General features: G+C 36.5%; 1 protein-coding gene across 1 annotated transcript in view; it reads right to left on the bottom strand.

Moving 5' to 3' along the window:
• The window catches only part of Hcn1 (hyperpolarization activated cyclic nucleotide gated potassium channel 1), a gene marked incomplete at its 5' end in the record, with an annotated part of 156,232 nt that overhangs the window by 113,116 nt on the left and 21,117 nt on the right, over positions 1–21,999 (bottom strand). The window lies entirely within an intron of this gene.

The raw sequence follows: 21,999 nt of genomic DNA, 5'->3' as shown, positions 1-21,999 counted from the left end.
TATTTTAAGGGATCATTCTAACAGCTGAGTAATACTTATATAAACCACCAACAATTATATATTACGAAATTCTAAACGCAGCACCTTCAATGGCACACAAGCAGGAAAAGCCTTCAGCAACAAGTAATTTCCAGTAGGTAAATTGCTTATGCAATCTAAGAGATAAGCCAAGAGAATAGTCTCCTGAGAGAGGCCGTGAGAGAAGACAGAATGGACTGAGCACGTAGCTATTTTTAGAAGCCTAACCCTCAACTTAAAGCTCTTACCCTGTGATGCGACTCAGCGTGTTCTGTGTATTCTTAGTAGGTAATGCTTCTGTTTCAGCATTCCTCAGAGAATGATCTATTTTGACATCTAAGTCCACATAAGCCTCCTATAAATGTAAGCTTTATGATTTATAGAATCGTTGATCACATGAACAATTCCACAGAAAATTAGATTAATGTAATCATGTTATGATAGCTTTCTCTCTTTCCTCTGTGTGTGTGTGTGTGTGTGTGTGTGTGTGTGTGTGTGTGTGTGTGTTTATGAGAGAGAGAGATACAAATATTAGGGAGAAGGAGAAGGAAGGAAGGAATTTCTTATAACAATTCAATTTGAAAGTTCACATAGATTCTCTCAGTCACATACTTGAATGCACATGAGACTTATCTGGAAGTATATAGCAAATAACTACAGAAAGAACAATACTTAAAACAAAATCTGTCTCCTTAAAAAAAGTATTGCTTCTAATTCTACAAGCATACAAGGCTGGTAAATGGTGATTCATTGTCAATGAGCTCCTTTTGATTCTCAAAAATCAGAACAAAAACTCATGGACAAATGTTCCACTTGACCTATGGCATTAATATCCTGAAAAAAATAATGTGAAGCTACTTCCCACTGAATGCTAGGCTAGACCTTTTCAAATAGGCATAATGAGGATGTTCTAGCTGCTTTCTTATAACAGAAGGAAAGTAGCATTTTTTACTTTGAAGAAATCATAATGTTCACAGAATTTCTGATGGTAAAAGAAGGTAAGAGGAAGATATAAGGCAATTCAATTGATAGTATATTTCATTGATTAGGCATTATTTCTCAAGAATCTTTTCAATGATCACAGAAGTGGAGGACCATTCAATCCTCCTATAGAATTATTTGCTTACAATTCTACTGTTACCACAGCCAAGATTCTCCACTTTGGGAACAAGGCATGACAATCAGCATTTCCTGAGGCAAACATACACTTAATACAACTCTTGTAGAAGACTGAGCAGAAGCACCTTAATAAGATGGAATTCTAAATTTGATGCTTAGTAAATTTTCATTAAGGAACACACAGATCACAAATATATCATGTCTTAGTTCCTCAGTATGGAAGGAAATAGCATTGTGGCTTCCAGGCACAGTTATGAGTGCCTTAATAATTAACAGCATGTATTACTCAGTCCAAAAGAAGCAGTCAGGGAAGAAAGTAAACATTCAATAATATCTCCTGTGCATTACTTTTCCCAAGCTACTTCTGAAATGATTTAGTTGTTCCTATGATTCAATAGTCTTTTATCTTCACATTTCTTTAACTACTATAGACCTTGGTTAATAAACTCATCTGTATATTTCTATTTGAGTATATGCATATATCCACCCCAGGCTGGTCTAAAAGAGATGTAGCTTAATGAGATCCCTTATGACCAACCATCAAGCTTGCCTCAAGTTATATTAAAAATGAGGCAGAAACAGCAATAAGATTTGGAGAGCTGAATGAGTACCAACTCTCCCATTTGAGAATAAGACAAAGAATAGCTCTTGATGTATTCTTTATACCTTGTTATAAAGGACTTAAAATTATCACTATTGATTCTCTTTCTTTCAGGCAGGAAAGACATTATAATGAATGGCAATGTCCCTGTAAGACCAATATCGATACATCTGTACATTAGGATTAAGTAAGCTTTCAAATGTTTTCACATTCCAGAAGTTTCACAGTTGACTCCAGCAGTGTCAATAGGATGTGCATGATGCAGATAAACACAAAAGAGAGAGAACATGAGGTGTAGCATGAATCTTAAAAGGTCTTATTAATTAAAAAAAAAAAAAAAAAAAAAAAAAAAAAAAAAAAACGGAGCCAGATAGTGGGGTGAATTCTGAAAGATCAGAGAAGCAGAACAAGCCACAGCTAATCTTACCTCATCAAGTTCTCAGCCAATCCTGTTTCCTCAGACTGAAAGCCTCTGAGTCTTCATCTGAACTGATCTCAGCTAAACTGCTGCTCAAAGCCTAAAAGCTTAAAAGCCTCTAGTTCCTGGTCCTCATGCCTTATCTACCTTTCTGCTTCCTGCCATCACTTCCTGGGATTAAAAGTTTGTGTCTTTCCCAAGCAAGACACGAGACTCAAGTCTTGAATTAAAGGTGTGTGTCAACATGCCTGGCTGTTTCCAGTGTGGTTTTGAACTCACAAAAGTCCAGAGAGCATGTGGCCTCTAATCTAGTGGCTGTTCTGTTCTCTGACCTCAGATAAGTTTATTAGGGTACACAATATATCAAACACAATGAGGAGCATTCTAGTTGTTATTCTTTATGATAAAAAATTAAATGTCATAAAATTGGAAGTAAATAACAGGTTCCAACTAAAACTCTACAGTTGCTTTTAAATGACCTTGTATTGTCTTATTTTATCACTGGAATTATAAGGTATGGTTAAAATGATTAATAGCTCATATAATTGTTTTCTCTCTATGCCTTATGGCAAATTTTAGTGGAAAATGATAATTGAAAGTTGATATAAGGTGAAAAATAAGATGGACATGATTCCATCTTGGAAACAGTAGCATTTATGGAAACACAGAGTAGAAAATGACTGCTTCCAAGAAAGTATACACGTGATACTACTAGCATTATTGTCATTAGTGGATTTTTCACAATGACAGTAGCTCAATCTTCCTGTGGTTACAATTATACATAATGTCAATTCAAAGATACTCAGGTTTGTTTCTGATGCATATTCATGTTTTGTTAGCAACACCATTGGGGAATAAATTGTTTAATCAGAATATGTGCACTATGGAAAAATTTTAGGTAAATAGCTTCCAGAGAAATAAAAAAAAAAGATAGTACTAGGTATTTAAGATAGTAACTATTAATCTTAGGAACAATAACAAACATAGGAATTTGATCAATATAGTTTTGCAAGATAATATTACTAGATAGTAATACGGAAGATATTTCTAGAGACAAATTTGATTATCAACTGAAGAATTTTCAGATATAATATTTCTTTCAATTAAATTTTCATGGAATTGATTCATAATATAGTGTCTTTTTCAGGAAGCCAATGATGAGCAGAATCTCCATGAACATACAATGAAAGAGGTTGAAACTAATATTAAAAGAGGAATCACATATCTCAAATAGTCCCTAAAGCTTAAGAGAAACCAACATACCTGAGTCTCATACTTGACCTTGAATGTTAGTTAATAAATTGACCTTTTAGAAAACAAAGAAGTTCTTGAAAAATGTCAATGGCCAGTTCACTATTACCTTAGCATAATATTATTTTGGAAGCTATCAGAGGAGCTGTGACCTATTCTTCAACTGAGCAAATGACATTCTCCTATGTTCTTAGTTACTGTGGAGGGAGCTATCAAATATCTCGCTCTCATCAAACAGCTATTTGTTCATCTTTTCTTTCCCCCCATCTTCCTTTTCTCACAAACAACAAAGCCTAAAACAAATGTTTTACTCTCAATAATGTAGAAAAACAGAGTTGAATAAGAGTCACAAAGTAACCCTTCCCAGTCTCTTGGCCTTTAGTCCAATTTATTTTTCTGGGCAATTTTAGTGGGTTCCCAGACTATATCCAAACAGAGTGTACATAACCAAAGACTCCCACCAATGAAACCTATTTCCCCCAAATTCCCAGCTGTGTTTGGCCCAGTTTGATTGGCTGTGTATTGTATTGCCCTTCTACTGGATGAATCCAAGTGTTCTACACTAAACACTACGAGCTTCATTTTACCAACTGAACACCAAATAGTGATCTCTCAGCAGACTGAAAAGTGCACATTTATATGAGATAACAAAAAAAGGATTCATAGATAACAACTGAAAAACTCTTTTTCATCTCCTTTCTTTGTCATTCACAGAGATGTTATTTCCACAGTCTGCAGCTCCAAGCCATCTTACATTATCAGTTAATGTCAGGACCTGCTCCTGTTCACGTCTATTAGAATACATTTGTGGAATGAGATGGCTTGGAATTATTAATAACAACCGTGCCTGTCCTTTGAACACAATCCAAGCAACTTTCAGGTGTTTTTCCCTTGCACACTGATGTTAAAACTAAGCTGCATCTCTTTCATCACTCCCATCAAATAGCTAGATATCACTGTAACATGTGGTAAGTGGTGGCTAACAACAAACCTATCCGTTTTCTCATTCACCATCTCTGTATTCTGATTCTACTCTAGAGTTTTAGAGTTGTAGAAGGTCTCTTTAGTTGCTTTGTTTCTCAGTAGGAGACTACAGTTTCCTCTTCACACTACCCTAATTGGTTTCTTTTTCTTATTTAGATTACTACACAAAAACTTTTAACCAACTACAATAACATATCATCTCCATTTTTCTTTTATTTTTGAGATTATTATTATATTATTATATTATTTATTATTTATATATATTATATTATTTCCTCCTTCCCTTTCCTCCCTCAAAACCTTTCTATATAATCCTCCTTACTCTCTTTCAGATTCATGGCCTCTATTTTCATTAATTGTTGTTACATGAATGTATGTATATGTAATATATATACATATTCCTACACATGATGTGATCTGTCTATATAATGTTATTTATACATGTGTTTTCAGAGCTGACTATCTGGTATTAGATAACCAACTGGTGTGATCTTCCACTGTTAGCATTTTTAGTTGCTGGTTCTTCTTTGTGTGTGACTGTGGGAGTGTTCTGTAGATGTGTCTATTGGGAGTGGCCTTCACAACTCTGCATTTTTATTGGTTGTAGTTTCCTGTAATGATTTCAGTCTGTTGCAAAAAGAAGCTTCTCTCATCATTTTGACTCCTTTACAGTCCATTCTTTAGAGCAGTCAGAAACAGCCAAATGTTGCCAATACATGTTCAAAGTTGTATCATGGCCTTAAAAATCAAAATTATCGTGAAATCATAAGGAACTGGCAGTGATATATTCCTTTGCTTCTGTATTCAGAAACAGTCAAGTTCACCCTCAAAAACTCAAGACTGTCCTCCTGTCACCCGGAACTACTTCCTGGTTCCCAAACCAGGAAATTCACTGCCCATGCTTTTACAAAGGTTTTTCTCTGACCTTGCATGCTTTCTGTTCTTTCTATTTTCCTGGCTTCTACAAGTCTTTCACGATGTAAGTCAACATGTATAGTTGATACTCTCCCTCTTACTGTTGTCCAGTTTTACATCTCCATGGCAACCGGAAAATATTCTCAATTTGTCATATGTTGTCTTGATAATGTCTATTTGCTTTGCCAATATGAATAAAACAAACCACCAGTGACAAGGACCACTTTCTAAATATCTCTATATCAGCGACTGAAACTAATGGAATCTAGTTATGGAAGCTGAGTGTCAACTTGGTACACAACTATTCTTCTGTTCTACAGTGTTACTGTAGCTAGCTTGAATTGTGTTGGGAGCTGGAGATCTCCTGAACCACAAAGGAAGGCAGCATTTCTCATTAGGACTCAGGGTATTTTCACTGTGATGGAAATGTGAACTTTAATTTTATTGAAATTGAACAGATACCCTTAGCAGTTTGATCAACTGTTCTTCCAATTAATATCTGCATAGCAGATGTCATAAACAATTCAGCATATATTACAATACTGATATAAAATTGAAACAAAACATAGTATTTCAAATTTGTTAGATATTCTTTTTTCTTGTGAATGATTCATTAAGAAGTCCATATCATTGGCTAAGTTTCTCAACATACTTTATATTTTCCTCCTTACTTGATTGCCTACCAGGAGGAAGACAAACACGCTTTCACAATGATATACTGATTTTGGACCCAAAGTACAGAGAGTGAACATAGAAGAAAATGGAAGTTATTGAAACCATTAATAATTCAAATAGCATCATTTACATATTTTCTTCATGAAACAAAAATGAACTGCATGCTCACTATATATAAATTGTCAAGGTATCCAACAGAAGTTGCTGTATATTTTCTTATATGAGGATAACAAATTGGTCTTTGGAATTGGTGATATGTGGTCTGTGTGTGTGTGTGTGTGTGTGTGTGTGTGTGTGTGTGTGTGTATATATATTTAGTATGGTTAGCCTAGACAAAATGATGCTTATGGATCTGGTGAGAGAATAATGGAATATATATACATATATGCACACATATATCCAGTTTGACTTCATTCCATTGTTATTTAGCCTACTGACTTACACACTGCAAACAAAAACGGACTATTTTTATACTTTTGAAACATAATTAATCAGATAAGATTGCTCTCAATATGCTCCATTTTTTTTCTCATGGTAGAGACTAAAAGCCAGAATTCTTTCCATATGAGAACACACAGCAAGTGTTGGTCACACGGAAATACTGAATTTTGTCCTTTCCCTTCCCATGCCAAATGCTCCCATCAAAGGTAAGAAAGCACAAGGTGATACAAACACATAAATTTTCTACATTTGCATCTCATAATGTCTTAAAGGCTAATTTAGAATTTCCTTGGCTTCCCAGACTAATTCCCGATATATGGGTGGGTAAGAGTAGTTGTAGATTAAACTTTAAAGATGATTTGTCTCAACTGAATGTACCAGGCTTTGCTGTCCCCCCATGGGAGAACTTACTTATTTGGAGGGAGGGATGAGGGGTAGGGTGGGTCGGAAGGGGAAGTTGGGGGGGAGTGGGATGAGAGGGGAATCTGTGGTTGGTATGTAAAATGAATAATTTTTTTTAAATAAAAAAGATGATTTTTCCAGAAACATACTTTGATTTTGTGTAAGGTTTGAAATTTAGCCATATTGATCACATTTTGATATGATTCTTTCTAGCCATGGTATCAGGCACATAGTGAAGGGTTATAAAATACTGACAGTGGATTGGCTACTCTTACTGGCTCAGCCAGTTATGATGTAGTTTTACATCCATCCGCAGGTATATAACAACTAAAGAAAGAACCATCAATACTTTCTGTACTGCCTATTATGTTAGTGAAATATTTATGGATAATTTTGGTATCTAAAACAACAGAAATAGAAAGTCACTGACTATCTCGATCTCAGCTAGGTCAAGGTCAGAATTCGAAGTGAGATCTATAGTTTGTATTTATGAAAGCTTCCAGCATCTGACCTTTACTCTGAGTTTTGTCATGCCATAACAATTACAGCAAATGTGAGAGTGTTATATTCAGTTTCATTTTTGAAATAAATACAAGGTTATTGCCTCCAGCAGGTGATTGTAAAGAATACAGTGTAACATTTCTAATGCTGACACCCAGCACAAATCCACAAATTTGTGGGGGCCTTCTAAAAGCAACGTAGTGCAAAAATAAATGAAAAGATGGACGTTATTTAGAGTCAGCTATGATCAATTTAATTTTGCTAAGCAGAACAAAGGCAAAGGTGTTTCTTCAAATGAGCTGCCTAAAGTCTCATTAGTGTGGAGGAGACAAAACATCTCAAGGTCATAGACTAGGTGTGTGACTTCATGGTGGAAAATTTCAATCATCCAAATGATTCTCAGAAAGGAAACTGAAAACTAGAGAAACAACCACTGTCAGGAATATTCAGAAACCACCTTTTGACCAGCAGATAAGATTTTTTTTATAAGAGAGTAATTCTAAATATGTAAGAGTGTGTATTTTCAAAGTAAGATTACCAAGGCTAGAGCTGGGTGCAGAATGTGTCTTACTAAAATGGAGCAAAAATTATCATTCTAAAAGTTTGAAGCTAGAAATGTGAGATTTTAAAATTATTAAGGAGTAATTTTGGATGAATTCCATTTTAGGAAAAAGAAACAAAACTGACTACAAGTTGACATTAACAGACACAGATTCATTTTCCACATTTATCTTTTAATCTGTCCTGCCATATTGAGGATAAAGGAAAAACTGATACTAATGTGTTCTGTTGAAATGTAATCCAAGGTGAGAAAACATTCATTAACCTATACTTACTGAATAATATGTGCAAACAAGCATAAATGTATGACTGGATTTCATCATATGATTTTCTACTTTCTGCCCCGTCTCCGAGGGCATAAGGTATCTATCGTAGAGCTCATCTGAGCTAATAAGTCATGCCAACAACAAGAGCATACTGCTAATCGATTTCAAATTGTTCTATATGCAGCTTTTAAGATCAAATAATCTGATCTTGTCTAAGTGACATTTTAGTAGTGGTGGGGGAAGCCATATGTTTCTGCTAACAAACCCATGAGGGTTTGTATGTGTCCCATGTGAACCTGATGTTGATAAATCAATATAACTGTCAACAGCTGGGTCCTTAGAGTAACACAGATGTGAGAAAGGAAAGTAAATATAACTGTGGAGATGGAGGCAGACATTGTGCTTCAGGGTATCAACCATCTGGGAACTGGTCTTTGAGCCAAAGATACAAACCCACGTGCTGTCTATTTTAACTCTTCCCTGTAAGACTATCATGTCTGGAGACTTACATATTCTATAGGTCATTAGTATAACAAAGTTCAGAAGCATGATCCAAGAAGACAATGTACAGTTACATCAGGGTGATTTATCACAAATTATTTGTCATAGAAAACAAAGAGTTCCATCAAGGCCCGTGGGCTCCTATCTCACAGATACGCTTTCAAAATGGAAAGCACTGTTGACAGGAAGTTCATATTTTTCTCTCTCATTTTCCTGGTCACTTTTAGGAAATTTAACTGAGTCTTAGAGAATTTTAAGACTATAGTAGGCCATGATAATATTACTAGCCTCTTTCTTAATCAAGTCTAGGGTTGCTATTTCATACCATGCAAGATCTATGCCACCATTACTAGGAGTCACTCCAGGAAACAATCAAATACTTTTCCAAGCAGCTGTTCAGTAAGTACTTGCACACAGCAAATGGCAGGCAGTCCGTATAAAAGGAATGAGTACCTCAGCAGGAGGGCTAATAGTCTCAGCACATAGGCAATATTAGAAGAAAAGCAGACGATAGCTAGAAACCAGAGGACAACTCATCCAAGACTTTAGAGAACTTCAGTCAGAATCCCCCAAGATATTTAAATAAGAAGGGTTTTTTTTTTTTCCAAAATTTCATAGGAGTATACAATGTATTGCAATATCTGTCCCCCAGTCTTCCCCTCCAACCTATTTCAGATCCTCAAAACATCTCTTTTTCCTCCCAAATTCATGTCTTTTTGAAAAATATTCGTAACTTCTAAGTCCAATTAGTGTTATCCATATGGGGAGGGGATGTCATGCACCTGAACATGGGTAACTTATCAATGTGCCCCACCAAAGAAAAGTGAGTCTCATTCCTCAGCAGCCATCAACTGCCATTAACTCCTCAGATAAGGTAGGTATTGACTGGCCTTGCTTCAAGAAGGAATTTTGAACTCTCTTGATCTTGCACAAGACCTTTTTTTTTTTCTTAATTAAATTTGTTCATTAATTTTACATACCAACCACAGTTTCCCTTCCCTCCTCTCTTCCCGTTCCCTCTGTCCACCTTGCATTTACCCCTCCCCATCCACTCCTCTGTTCAGAAAGGGGCAGGCCTCCCATGCAAGTCAACAAAGCATGGCATATCAAGTTGAGGCAGGACAAAGCTCCTCCCCCTGCATCAAAGCTGGGCTGGACATCTCAGAGTGGGGAATAGGTTACAAAAAGCCAGGGACAGGTCCTGATCCCACTACTAGGGACCTCACAATCTTATGCAAGATCAAGAGAGTAACCATAGTACTAGTCACCACAGCTCCATGAGCTCACACGTACAACAGCCATGTTATGTTCAGAAGCCAGCATTTCCCAGCACACTTTTGCATCCTGTGGTTCTTACACTCTTTCTGCCCCTAGGTCATGATGCCTTCTGAGCCTTGGGGATGGGGGTGAAAATAAATGCTTCCACTACAGCTGAACACTGACAGTCCCTTCATCTCAGACTTTTGAACAGTTATGAGTCTCTGAATTGACTACTGAGATTGCAGTAAGAGAGATTTTTTTTTCTTTTTTAAGGAGCACTTAGGATGTGGAATGATGTTAATTAAAACTTTTGTCCAATCCTAAATTGCCTCTCTCTATATTTTGCTTAGCCTAAAGGCTTCTCCGTGCACAGTGAACTGCAATCTAACTACTGTAACCTACTCTTGTAGGTAGTATTTGCATGCCTGAGTCTCAGCCAGTCATGGAAGCCAGTGTTGACATGTATTCAACAAAGGCAGACTTGCACCCTAACCACCTGAGCTGTCTTCACTCCACCTTCCTTCTTAGGGATGTCACATTCCCTTCTCTGGCTATAAATAGCACACACCTGTGTACTGGGGCAGAACATTCTGAATCATTTTGGGTTGTGCTGACGTCCATTTCTAGAATCATAAGGCTGATTGAGATCTGACATTATATTTTCACAAGGCATAGATCCTCCTCCGGGGAAACAAATTGTTTCACTCTTCGCATGCTCCCTTACTCTCTGATTTCAGGTTGGCTTCAGCTAATGAGAAAATCTTGCCGAGGAGTCTGAGGGCTGTGGGAATTCAGTGTCAAAGAGTCAGAGCTGGCTGTGTTTTCTGTCAATGCTCTTTAGCTTTTTCCATGCAGTCCTGTCTACATGACTTCCTTTCTGTGTTTTATGGATCATCACGAGTTTCTGTTGTTACTATCCTTGGAGTTCCCGTGGTCTTTACAACCCAACTCACAACATAGTCATCGCTCGCTGTTGAAAACTGTCCCTCATCTTTATGACTTGAATAACAAATAGTCTCTGCGGATTACCTGTCTGAATAGTCTTTTAGTAGAAAGTAGGGAATCTGCATGGGGCAACATAAATAAAACTCACTAGAGTCATGTACATCCTCAAGGAATACTAAAAATGTCCTTTTCATTCTCTTGATACCTGTTCTATTGTAAAATGGAAATTTGAGCCATGAGAATCTAATGCTTATTTTTGCCACCAAAAACGTTACATTTCTATGATTGTTAATGCAAAACAAATTGGTTATCAGAGAGCTGGGGCTGCTCTTTTTGTATCCTTCTTTCATTTTATGGCAATGTGCTGGTTAGTTGACCAATACCAATCTGATTTCTGCTACAGTACCTCAGAGGATATGTATGGAGTTGCAATATGTTCCGGTTAATAAACTCCATGAAGAACGGGAGATACCGATTTATTTAGAACCAGTCTATGAAGTGAAACTTTGGGGGCTAACTTGGTATGGTGAGTCCTTCTCTGCTCTGCAGCCTTCTTCACTCATGATGAGAGGATGAGATGGCTGTGGTACAGGTTATTTGCCTGAATGTGGCAAATTGGCCACAAAGTATGGAATATGTCAGGTTCTGAGTCACACACCAGCCCTAGACAACCTATCTTTTTAACTTTCCATCTGAGAGGCAACCGTTAAATGTATTCCCTCATGTTTCTTTAAAGTAGTCTTTTCTTTTTCTGTAACTCAAATAGGAACATAGTCATTAAGTTACACATATACACCATGTTCCTTCCAAAACATCCAGGTGCTTAGAACTTGCCGCTCAAATGTTCCAGGAAGGCATTCTTCATGTTTTCCTCCTTTAAACTCAATCTGGTTCCTCAACATTTAGCGGGACTGTGCTGAAACCACCTAAGGCTTTAATTCTTTATAAAAATTCTTCATTTATTTTACATCCTGACTGCAGGTTCCCCTCCCTCCTCTCCTCCTGTTTCTTCCCTCTGCCTCCCCCCTATTAACTCCTCCTCTGTTTCTGTTCAGAAAGGGGCAGGCCTCCCACAGGTGTCAACAAAGCATGGCATATCAAGTTGAGGTAGGACCAAGCTCCTTCCTTTGTATTAAGGCTGGGCAAGGCAACCCTGTATGTGGAGTAGGCTCCCAAGCTCAAGGGACAGGTCCTGATTCCACTGCTAGGATTCCCACAAATAGACCAAGCTACACCACTGTCACACATATGTTGAGAGCCTACATAGGTCCCATGCAGGCTCCCTACTGTTGGTCCAGAGTCTGTGAGTTCCTATGAGCCCAGGTTAGTTGTTTCTTTTGGTTCCCTTGTGATGCCCTTGATGCCCTTGGCTCATACAGTCCTCTCTTCATCCTGTTAGCCGTTAATTCTTAAAGTGACAGTTAACTTACTTAATAAGCATGGTTCATTTGCTCTAAAATTTTTCAGTTTCACTTATAGTGGGTGTCAAAGAGAGGCTTCCATATATAAAGAACATTCCTAACAGCAGGATGTAGTACAAGAAAACTAGAATGTATGTACGTACTGCATTGGAAATTAAGCTACGTTAATAAAACAAAAGATGAAAGAAACATGTCCCTGCCCAGGATAAAGCTTACTAACTAACCTTTCTGTGATGCTTAGTTATCAAAACCATAACAAAAAAAAATGACTGTGATTAAATAAAACCAGGAGTACATTCTGAAAACTGCATTATATAAATACATATGATTTTAAAAATTCTTTTCTTAAGTCCAGAAACTAAAACATGTAACACAACATTGAAATTTATCCTAACCTATCTGGCCATTATAATGGAATACTATAAACTGGCTGGTACACGTACTATGCATTTACTTCTTACGGTTGTGGAAAATATGAAGTCCAGTGTGAGGAAGCTAGCATGGTTGGGATAGTGGTGTGGTCCTTTCTGTATATGTCTTCACATTGCTCTTCCTTGGTACCATCTGCATATACAGAGATTTTTCTCTGTATATTTTATGAGGGAATTACTAGCCTTGATGGCATGCAGAACATGGTACCTTAAATTATGACACTTTGGAAATAGATAAAGCAGAAGAAATAGGTGGCCTTAAAGCCTCCTACCCCTCTGTGTGAGAGCTGACCACATAGAATAATCCAATCACTGCCCCTGAGAGTAAATTACAAAACATCTGCCTGTTCTGTCTTATGACAAGAGGAAATTAATAAAGGCATTGGCCAATAAAAATCTCAATGAGTAGTTGTTTAAGGATTGCCTATTCTGTTACAAATCAATCATATTCCTTTTGATACAGATCTCATTTTATATGCATTTTCTGCTTTTCATAAAACCTAAATGTAAAGTATGCACATGCTTTCTAAATCTATTTATCTAGAGGGTTTCATTTTCAAGTTCCTCCTGTTTCATGAAATTTGGTTTAAGTAATTTCATCTGCTTCTCTCTTATTCATCTGTGTTGCCTTATAGTGTTAACATCATGAACTTTGTGAGACCAAAAGAAGTTATTCTTTTCCCTTAGGTCACCATGAAGATGCCATCCTTATGAAGCTAACTAAATATAATTATTCCAAAGGCCAAATCTCCAAATGTCATCACATTGAGACTATATGAATTTTGAAGAAACACAAATATTAAGAAACACAGAAAATGCCAATTTTTCTCATGAAAATCAGATAATGATTACCACATATGCTTCCTTGGTAGATAGTGTACATTATCTTTTGGAAACATGAGATCAATGTGCTCAGAGGGTAGACTCTTGGTCTTAAATATTTCTCAGGCTTTTTGTGTCTCAGCAAATGATAGCTTTCCAGCAAATATTTCAGGCTCAGAAAAAAATTTTTTTCCTATCAGTATGTTCATTTAGAAAAAATAATACACTAATCATCTACCCACTCCTTCATAACTGTTACTCAAAAATTATTCTAGTAAAAGTCCAGCTCTTTTTGTTTGATATTTTGTTTTATTATTGGTGAAATTATTAAGGCCACTCCACATAGTTAAAAGGGAGGTTTATTTTGTGGGGTAACTTACAAATGAAGGGATAGGTTGTAGGGTCTGGCAAAGGTATGGCGCAGTCTGGCGGTGTTCTCTGGAGAACTCTGCTCAGTCTACCTCCAGTGTCCAGGGTCCCAGAACCAAGAGAGACCTCTCCTCTCTATCCTGGGTCTTCAGCTTCCTCCCTCAGCCAGGCCTTGTGGGTGTGACCATTACAGAAGCCTCAATGGGGGTTGGAACTTCCAGGCCAATGCTGGGATGGCTACCCACTACAGTTTGTTCTGTGGTTGAGCTGTTACTGGTGATGAGCATTAAGCTCCGAGAGTGGAAGAGGCATTAACCACTGTGTGCAGTTAAGAGACACAAAACCAAGGTTACTCCTTTGAGTTCTGCATTCTAAGTCTTTCACTATCAGCCTACACTTCTCCCTTTTCTGTATTCCAGTCTCCAACACAAAACATCCCTTTAAAAGAAGTAAGCCATTTAAGATGTTGTTGAGAATTGTGTCGATAAATTCTCTGATCACGTTTAAAAATATGGCAGGAAGTAATACAAACTTAATTCCTGTAGAAATTAGAGAAATAATACCTATTTTTTTCATACACTGCTGTTAGGATCAGAATCAGGGGCCAGATCCAAGAAGAAAACTCACTCTCCTCCTCCCAAGAGTCATATTGCCAGTAGTTTCTCAGCTAGGGGTAGAATCGTGATTTGAAAAAAGAAAAAAGTTCTTTGTAAACAAAATAAAAAATTTTGGTATACTTCGGGGAAAATACTACTTTTACTGGTAAGGTGATATGGAATGCAACACAAAATTACAAAATTGTTAAACTATTGTCCATAGTATATTGAGAATATATTTATTATTATAAATTTTAATGATTTACAATATTTATATTTATAATGCTTATTGATGATGATGTCAAAAATATATTCAGAGTATGGAGATATACCTTAAATACATGAGTTCTTTATGGACAAATATTGTTGTTAATGCTTGCTCTGGAAAGCACATTACTCATACTAAGCCTGTACATGTATGCAACCTCTGTGTGTGTGTGTGTGTGTGTGTGTGTGTGTGTGTGTGTGTGTGTGTGTGTGTGTGTGTGTGTGTGTGTGTAAATCATCCACATTATTACTGTTGATAAAAATGTTTTCAAAAGTAAAGGCCATTTGAGGAATCATATGGAAACCTAATAGAGCAAAAGCTTCCTAAAGTATATACATTTATGGCATCTACCTCAATGAAATTGCCAAAAAATGGGAGAGACAGAGTCCAAACTGGAAATCTCTCATCAACAAATGAAGCTACCGCATCAGAAATGGGTATATCTTATCTAGTTTTTGACCAAATGGGTCCAATGTGAGACCCTCAAAAACCCATAATATTGGCAAGGTTTTGATTGCTCTCCACAAACTGATGGTAAGGCCCTATTGCTTAAAATAAAACCAACTCATTGTATGTGGAGAAGTTGAGCTGGTACCTATCTAGAACCTTCACTCCTACAGACCAATGTTTACCATACTTTGGGAGCTCTTCATGTTCCCAAAGCAGAAAAGTAAACACGAACCCAGCTACAAATCCTTCAATCTACAATGGTGACCTGTCTTCAAGATACACCAGCGCAATAGTTGCACAAAGCTTGTAGGAGTAACCAATCAAGATAGGATTTAAAATAAGTCCCACTCAATGAAATGGAACCCATACTTGACAGGGCTTGTGTGACCAAGAGCCTGAGACTAAGTAGGCCAGGGACTTAGGGGAAAACCAAAAACTACCATTCTACTGAAGAAATGAAACAATAAAATGATTCTTAATGACATTTGGCTATACTCATAGATCAATGTCTTGCTCAAGCATAATCACAGAGGCTTCCTGCTGCAGCAGTTCAGAACAAATACAGAGACCCACAGCCAGAAAATATGTAGAGACTAAGAGATCTTGGAACACTCAACCCTAACTGGGAGTCTCCATTAAATCCCACCCCCACCCCCATAGCTCAGGTGACTCTACATAAGAGGAGGTACAAAGAATAGGAACTTGATGAAATGGAGGAAACAGAGGAAATGAGGCCTTCTAAACACAGCAAGATAGGACCAATGTGCATAGGAACTCATAGAGCCTCTCAGAATGCCCAGGACCTGAATGGGTCTACACAGGATGGGGTCCCATAGCTGAGAGAAGTAGATTGAGAAGTAGATTCATGTCCCCGTTCTGAAGAAAGAAGTTATCTCCAATTGACAACCACTTGCAAATGAAAAATTAGTTTTTTCTAAGAGAGTCCCAGTGGGGAAACAAACCAGTCTCAAGGGTAGACCCCATGAGCAGCAGTAGATAGCCAACTCAGAATTCATTAAACATCATCTTTGGGTGTTCTTTATCACATGTGTCAGGGCATATTATTTTTTAACCTTACGGGTTTTTATGCATAAAATATAGCTTCTGGTTTTGTTTTTCTTATGAGTTTTCTATTTGTGCACCATGTATTTTTCATGCTTTTTCTTTGGCTCTTTTTCCCTCGTTTGTTTGTTTTTTCTTATTCTGTTTTTTTTTTTTCATTTCATGCTATTTTATTTTATTTTTTAGATGGCTGTTTTCTAACAAGAGACAGAAAGGGTGTGGGTTCAGATGACAGGTTGGGGGAGAAATAGAAGGAGTTGGGGGAGAATAAACTGTACTCAGAATATATTGTATGAAAAATACATTTTCTATAAAAGAAAAAAGAATAATTTCAATAAGAGATTCATTTCTTTATAATCCTCACTAATAGTCAGTAGTTCCACTATCAATAATGTATTCCACTAATCTAACATGAAATGCATGGTGTACCAACAGTAAGGAAAAACAAGATATAAGGGATGATTTGTGACTTTCATGTTTGACTTTTGAACTGGATACCTCAGGCAGAGGTTAGTGTGAGATCACTAATACGAATTTGACTGTGATGGTACATGCCTACAGGGGAGGCATGGTGCTTTCTTACCCTGTGTTTCACACATAATAATAAGTGCTACACAATTTATATATGCCTAATCACAATTCACTTCATCTGTGTAGCGTTTCCTGTATCACAATACAAAGAAATCCTTACATTGGATTGTAAAGAGAAAAGCTCAGCACCATTTTTAAATCCTTAGACACAGTAGACACAATTCTGCGATAACTATGGAACAAATATTGGAACACAGACCGTCACATCAAGATGAGATGACAGGTGAAAGTCAAATGCAATTGAGGAGAAACTAGAGGTTGTTTCATGCAGGGATGATGATGATAGACAAGGCAATTAAAGGTTTAAAAGAAAGAATAATTGAATCACCGAGACCACAGAAACAGCTTTGTAAAGGACTACACCACGGAGCGGTGAAATCTGATGAAGGCAGTCCCTTTTACAAGCTTCGTGTTGTAGAGTTTGAAATGAGAGAATAGAAAGATTACCTTGATGTTCTGGACCATAAACACATTATAGTGGGTTTTTATTAACCAATTAAAAGATACTACTGATAGGATGGTGTAATATAGAATTAAATCAGTAAAAAGGAGAAGGTGGAAGATTAACTAGAAGATTTTTATCTATAACTTAAATATGATATAATGGCAACTTGAAACAAGTAAGTGCTTGTAAATGGCAGAATACATGTGACAATATGCCAAATTTTACAAGATGAAGTGCAAGCAAAATTGAATGACAGACAATATTGCTATAATTATGTAGGAATGAGAAACCAGACACTATGCATTTATACCCAAGCTTTGCATTGAAAAGATTCTTTTATGTGCTGTCCTCAACCAAAGGGCTGAAAGTCTCTCTGCAGTTAATTCATATTTAAATGTTTGATTAAGCAAAACTCTCTAATTGAAATATGGTGAAAATATTGCATAAGATTCTGGCATCACAATACCTTCATGTATATTTCCCCCGTTTTAACAAAGAGATTGGAAACACGACAAATGAGTGGTTTATGTGTGGACATGGAAATCTCTCATTTTTATTTTGGGGGCAACATTAATATTAGAAACATAAGAAATCTAAGACATTTTATGTGTTTGTGTATCTACCTACAGGAAAAAAAAACTTTCATAACTGCTTTAAAAAAATTATTACAGTGCCACGGAGATGAATAAAAGTATCATCTGAGTTCATAATATAACAAAAAATCAGGATACACACACACACACACACACACACACACACACACACATATATATATATATATATATATATATATATATATAAAATGTATGAAATGTATATCTAGTAGTTTTCCTTTGTGTTCTGTTGTATGAATAAAATTATCGCAGTAACATGAGTACTGAGTGATTCATGTGAAAAACACATAGGAGCAGTCTTGCTGCTCTATGGGTGAGGTAGGGTTAAATTCTCTTGCATGTAGTGTTCTCTAAGATTGATTCAGAGCTGGCTAACACCGGTCAGCTTTTGTTTACTTCCTCAGGTGCATTGTGCAGCTGCCTGTTACTAAGATACCATGATACAAAGGGCTGAAGAAATCACAAACGTCTATGCTTAAATGTCAAAAGCAAAGCATTAAAAAATACTGTCTGTTGGAGACTCTAGGTCATTGGCATATCTTTTTTTTTTTTTATTGATTTGTGCCTCAATTTTAGTTTGTTTTTAAGTAAAAACATCTACATGTCTATGTTTAGTGAAATTATTTTTCCTCTCTAAAATGCATAAATTGTACTCAAAATTTAAAGTGTTTCCCCAGAACATTCATGGCTTGTCTAAAAAATACCCTAATTATTTAATTATATTTGACCAAGTTATAAATATTATTAGCATAATTCAAGATGAAAAGTTGTCATTTGAAATTTACCCAAATATTGTAATGTTGTCCAATTACAGTGTCAAACAATGTAATATTTTCTGAGATATCTTTATGTATATAAAAGGTTATTTTTAATAATTTAGTATTTTGTGTATGTGCGTATTTTACCATAGGCACTTTGGAAGTATTTACAACTAATAATGAGTAAAAAATGCTTGCAAATAATATAATAATGAGGTTTTCTACATAAATTTGAGATGTACTTATTCCCATTTAAGTATCAATGGGAACAAACTTTAATTAACAAATATTTATAAAAGAACCTGGTTGGAAATATGATGCAGCTTCCCCCTGGCACTGTTTCTGTGTCAAGTAAGAATCTCAAGTTCTTGTACAGGCTGTCTTTGAGTACAGGTGCGGCTTTAATCTGATTGTGTCTAGGTAGTTCTGTGATTAAGGTCTATTTTCAAAATTTCAGGGCACTGCCTGAAGAGAACATTGCATCTTTAGCTAGCAAAATCAGTGGTGTCATGTCGAAAAGGGAACAGTCTGGAGTGTGATGGGGACAGGAATCTTGTCTCCACACTATTTGTGTTCCTTTCAGTAGACCAGTTACTCCCGCTGAATTGCTATTACCTTCGTTCTTTTTTTTCTTTCAGTTGTGTAAATGGTTCAGTTTTCTGAAAATTGTGCATTAGTACTGGATTTATATTCCTACCACTCCAATTCCTCACATGTTCTCCACTGCCTCCCAAATTTACGACTTCTTCTTTAATTTTACTATGTATTTATATGTATGTATGTACATGGAGGGATGGATGGATGGATGGATGGATGGACGGACAGATGGATGGGTGGATAACCTACTGAATACAGTTAGTCTTGCTCAATAAGTACGTATGTATTATTTAGGATTGGGTAACCATTCAGGGGGCTTGTCCCTCAAGCAAACTGATTCTTCCTCTATCAATCATCTTTTATTCTTAATATTATGATAGAATCTGGGGATCCATGAGAAGGTTTGAAGGAGATAATGAAAGCAAAGTCTCTGCCTCATGGAAGCATCCCTGATCAATACCCTGAAAAGTTCACTGTATCTGGTCTCACTAGATTAAAAAAAAAAAAAAGACATTTTACAAGTTGCACTTTGGAGATGGGGTTAGCTTTGAGCCTTCTGCTCTAGGTGCTCAAAACTTTGTGTTCACTGTTATTTAAATTTTAAATCATTCATAATGTCATTTAGAATCGCTTTACTATTTTAATACTTCATAACCATGTCAGTGCTACATGGAGGCAATGTGAAATCACTGTTTGTTAAAAAATTACAAAATCGCTTTCATTTATCTTGTAGTTTCATAAAATTTAACAATAAAATTATGTTAGTGAAATTTGTATTTAAGTGCTTAATGACTAATTTATACACATTTAGCCTTTAACTTTGATACCACAGTGATAAAGACAAATGCACTTGCTAATTAAATATTTTATATAATTTGTAATGATTTAATTATCTTCTAAATATTATTAAATAATGTTATTGCCACCCTGCAGCATTTGAAAATTAAATTTGAAATCTAAAAGCTTCAAGTTCCTGAAAATACATGTTAAATCAAATGTAATATAATATTTGATCTCATCCCCCATCCTCTCCCCTCTACCACCCCCCTTGCTCCCAGTTTACTCCAGAGACCGTCTACTTGGGGAGAGGGAGGCTTGGAGGAGCAGGAGGAGGGATGAGAGGGGATCTGTGGTTGGTATGTAAAATGAATTTTAAAAAATACCTTAAATTAAAAAAAAAGAAAATTCAGGAGAAAAAAAAGAACTAAAAAAATATTTGATAATAGTCTGGAAAGAGGAGAGGAAAAGGAGTAAGAAACTGAGAAAATGTGGTGGAGGCAGCTGGGACAACAGCTCAGTTAATAGCTCTTGCTGCTCTGCAGAGGACTGGAGTTCCATTCCTAGTACCTAGTATGTCAGGCTCCTTACAGCCAACTTCACTCCAGTTCCAGATCAGATACCTCATCTTTCCTCTGCAGACAAGCGCGCGCGCGCACACACACACACACACACACACACACACACACACTCTCACACACACCACAAATAAAATTTAAAAATAAAAGAATAAATGGATGCATATTATGCTGTACATAGATGGAAACAGCATAAAAATAACATCCAGGAACTTGTGAGAAATTAGTAGGAGCTGAACAGCTAGTCTAAGAGCTGTACATACTCACTCATCTAACTTTTATAATAGTCTTAAATAGAATGAGTTATTTTTGTATATGATGGTAGTCGTTCTCAAATGTGTTAATTAGCATTTAAGCATCCCAGAATTTATAAGTAAAATAAATCAGTTTCACCCTCAAGATTTAGTTTCAGAAGCTATTTGCTCTATGTATAGATTACTGTACAAGTCAGTCTGAAACTTAGTGGCATAAAAATAAAAATCATCATGTTTCTTGGTGATCTAACAGATGAGTACATGCCATCTGTGGAAACCTCAGCAGAGGCTAATGGCTCTTGCAATCGTCTCTTGTGATGCAGAGGATGCAAGGGGACATAAGCTGGAAGAAGGCCTGGACAATAAGTTGACCATATTTCCCAGCAGGCTCTAAAAACTATTGGAATTAGTGTAGGGGAGCTAGAATGTTTATATTATAGGGGCCCATGGGTGGAGTGATTGAGGTTGAGATTGGGTGGGGATGTCGACCTGGTGGTCAGAGAATGGCTAATGGTATAGCAACAATTGGACCATTGAAAGAGATGAGCTCTAAATGTTGTCCCGGTCTGATCACAAAACATAAAACCTGTAAGTAAAATGTAATAAAAATTAGTTGTGAACACAGTGACAAAGAGTGTGAGCTTGAGATCTGCAAGGAATGTGGGTAAATACATGTTTGTGATAAGAGGAAAAGCAGTACAGATAACTTCATATGTAGTGATGCAACACAGGCAACGAGATGGAATATTTTGGAATAAAGATGGGATACTCTGTACGTAGTAATATCTGCTAAAGTCCTAAATATGAAGCCAGAGATTCTAGACATAACAATAATAACACTAACAACCAAGAATAGAGTGAAACTTCCATATCCATCTGATTCTCATTTTATAGTTGGGCAAGTAAATACGCAAAACAATGACATCACCATAGCAATTTGCTGATTCCTGTAAAAAAAAAATAGTGAGATGGTTTTTAGACACTCTCTTGCCTCCAGCCACTGACACATAGATATTCATTGTTATTTCACTTTCTTTCTCTTCTTCTTCAGCTAGCCTGGCAGAGTGTGCAATTTTTTTATGTACTTTCCTGAAGGTGAAATGCTCAA

The sequence above is a fragment of the Onychomys torridus genome, chromosome 15 (assembly GCF_903995425.1).
Source record: "Onychomys torridus chromosome 15, mOncTor1.1, whole genome shotgun sequence".
NCBI lineage: Eukaryota > Metazoa > Chordata > Mammalia > Rodentia > Cricetidae > Onychomys > Onychomys torridus.
Note: the sequence above shows the minus strand (reverse complement) of the source record. Positions and strands in the feature narration are given on the sequence as shown.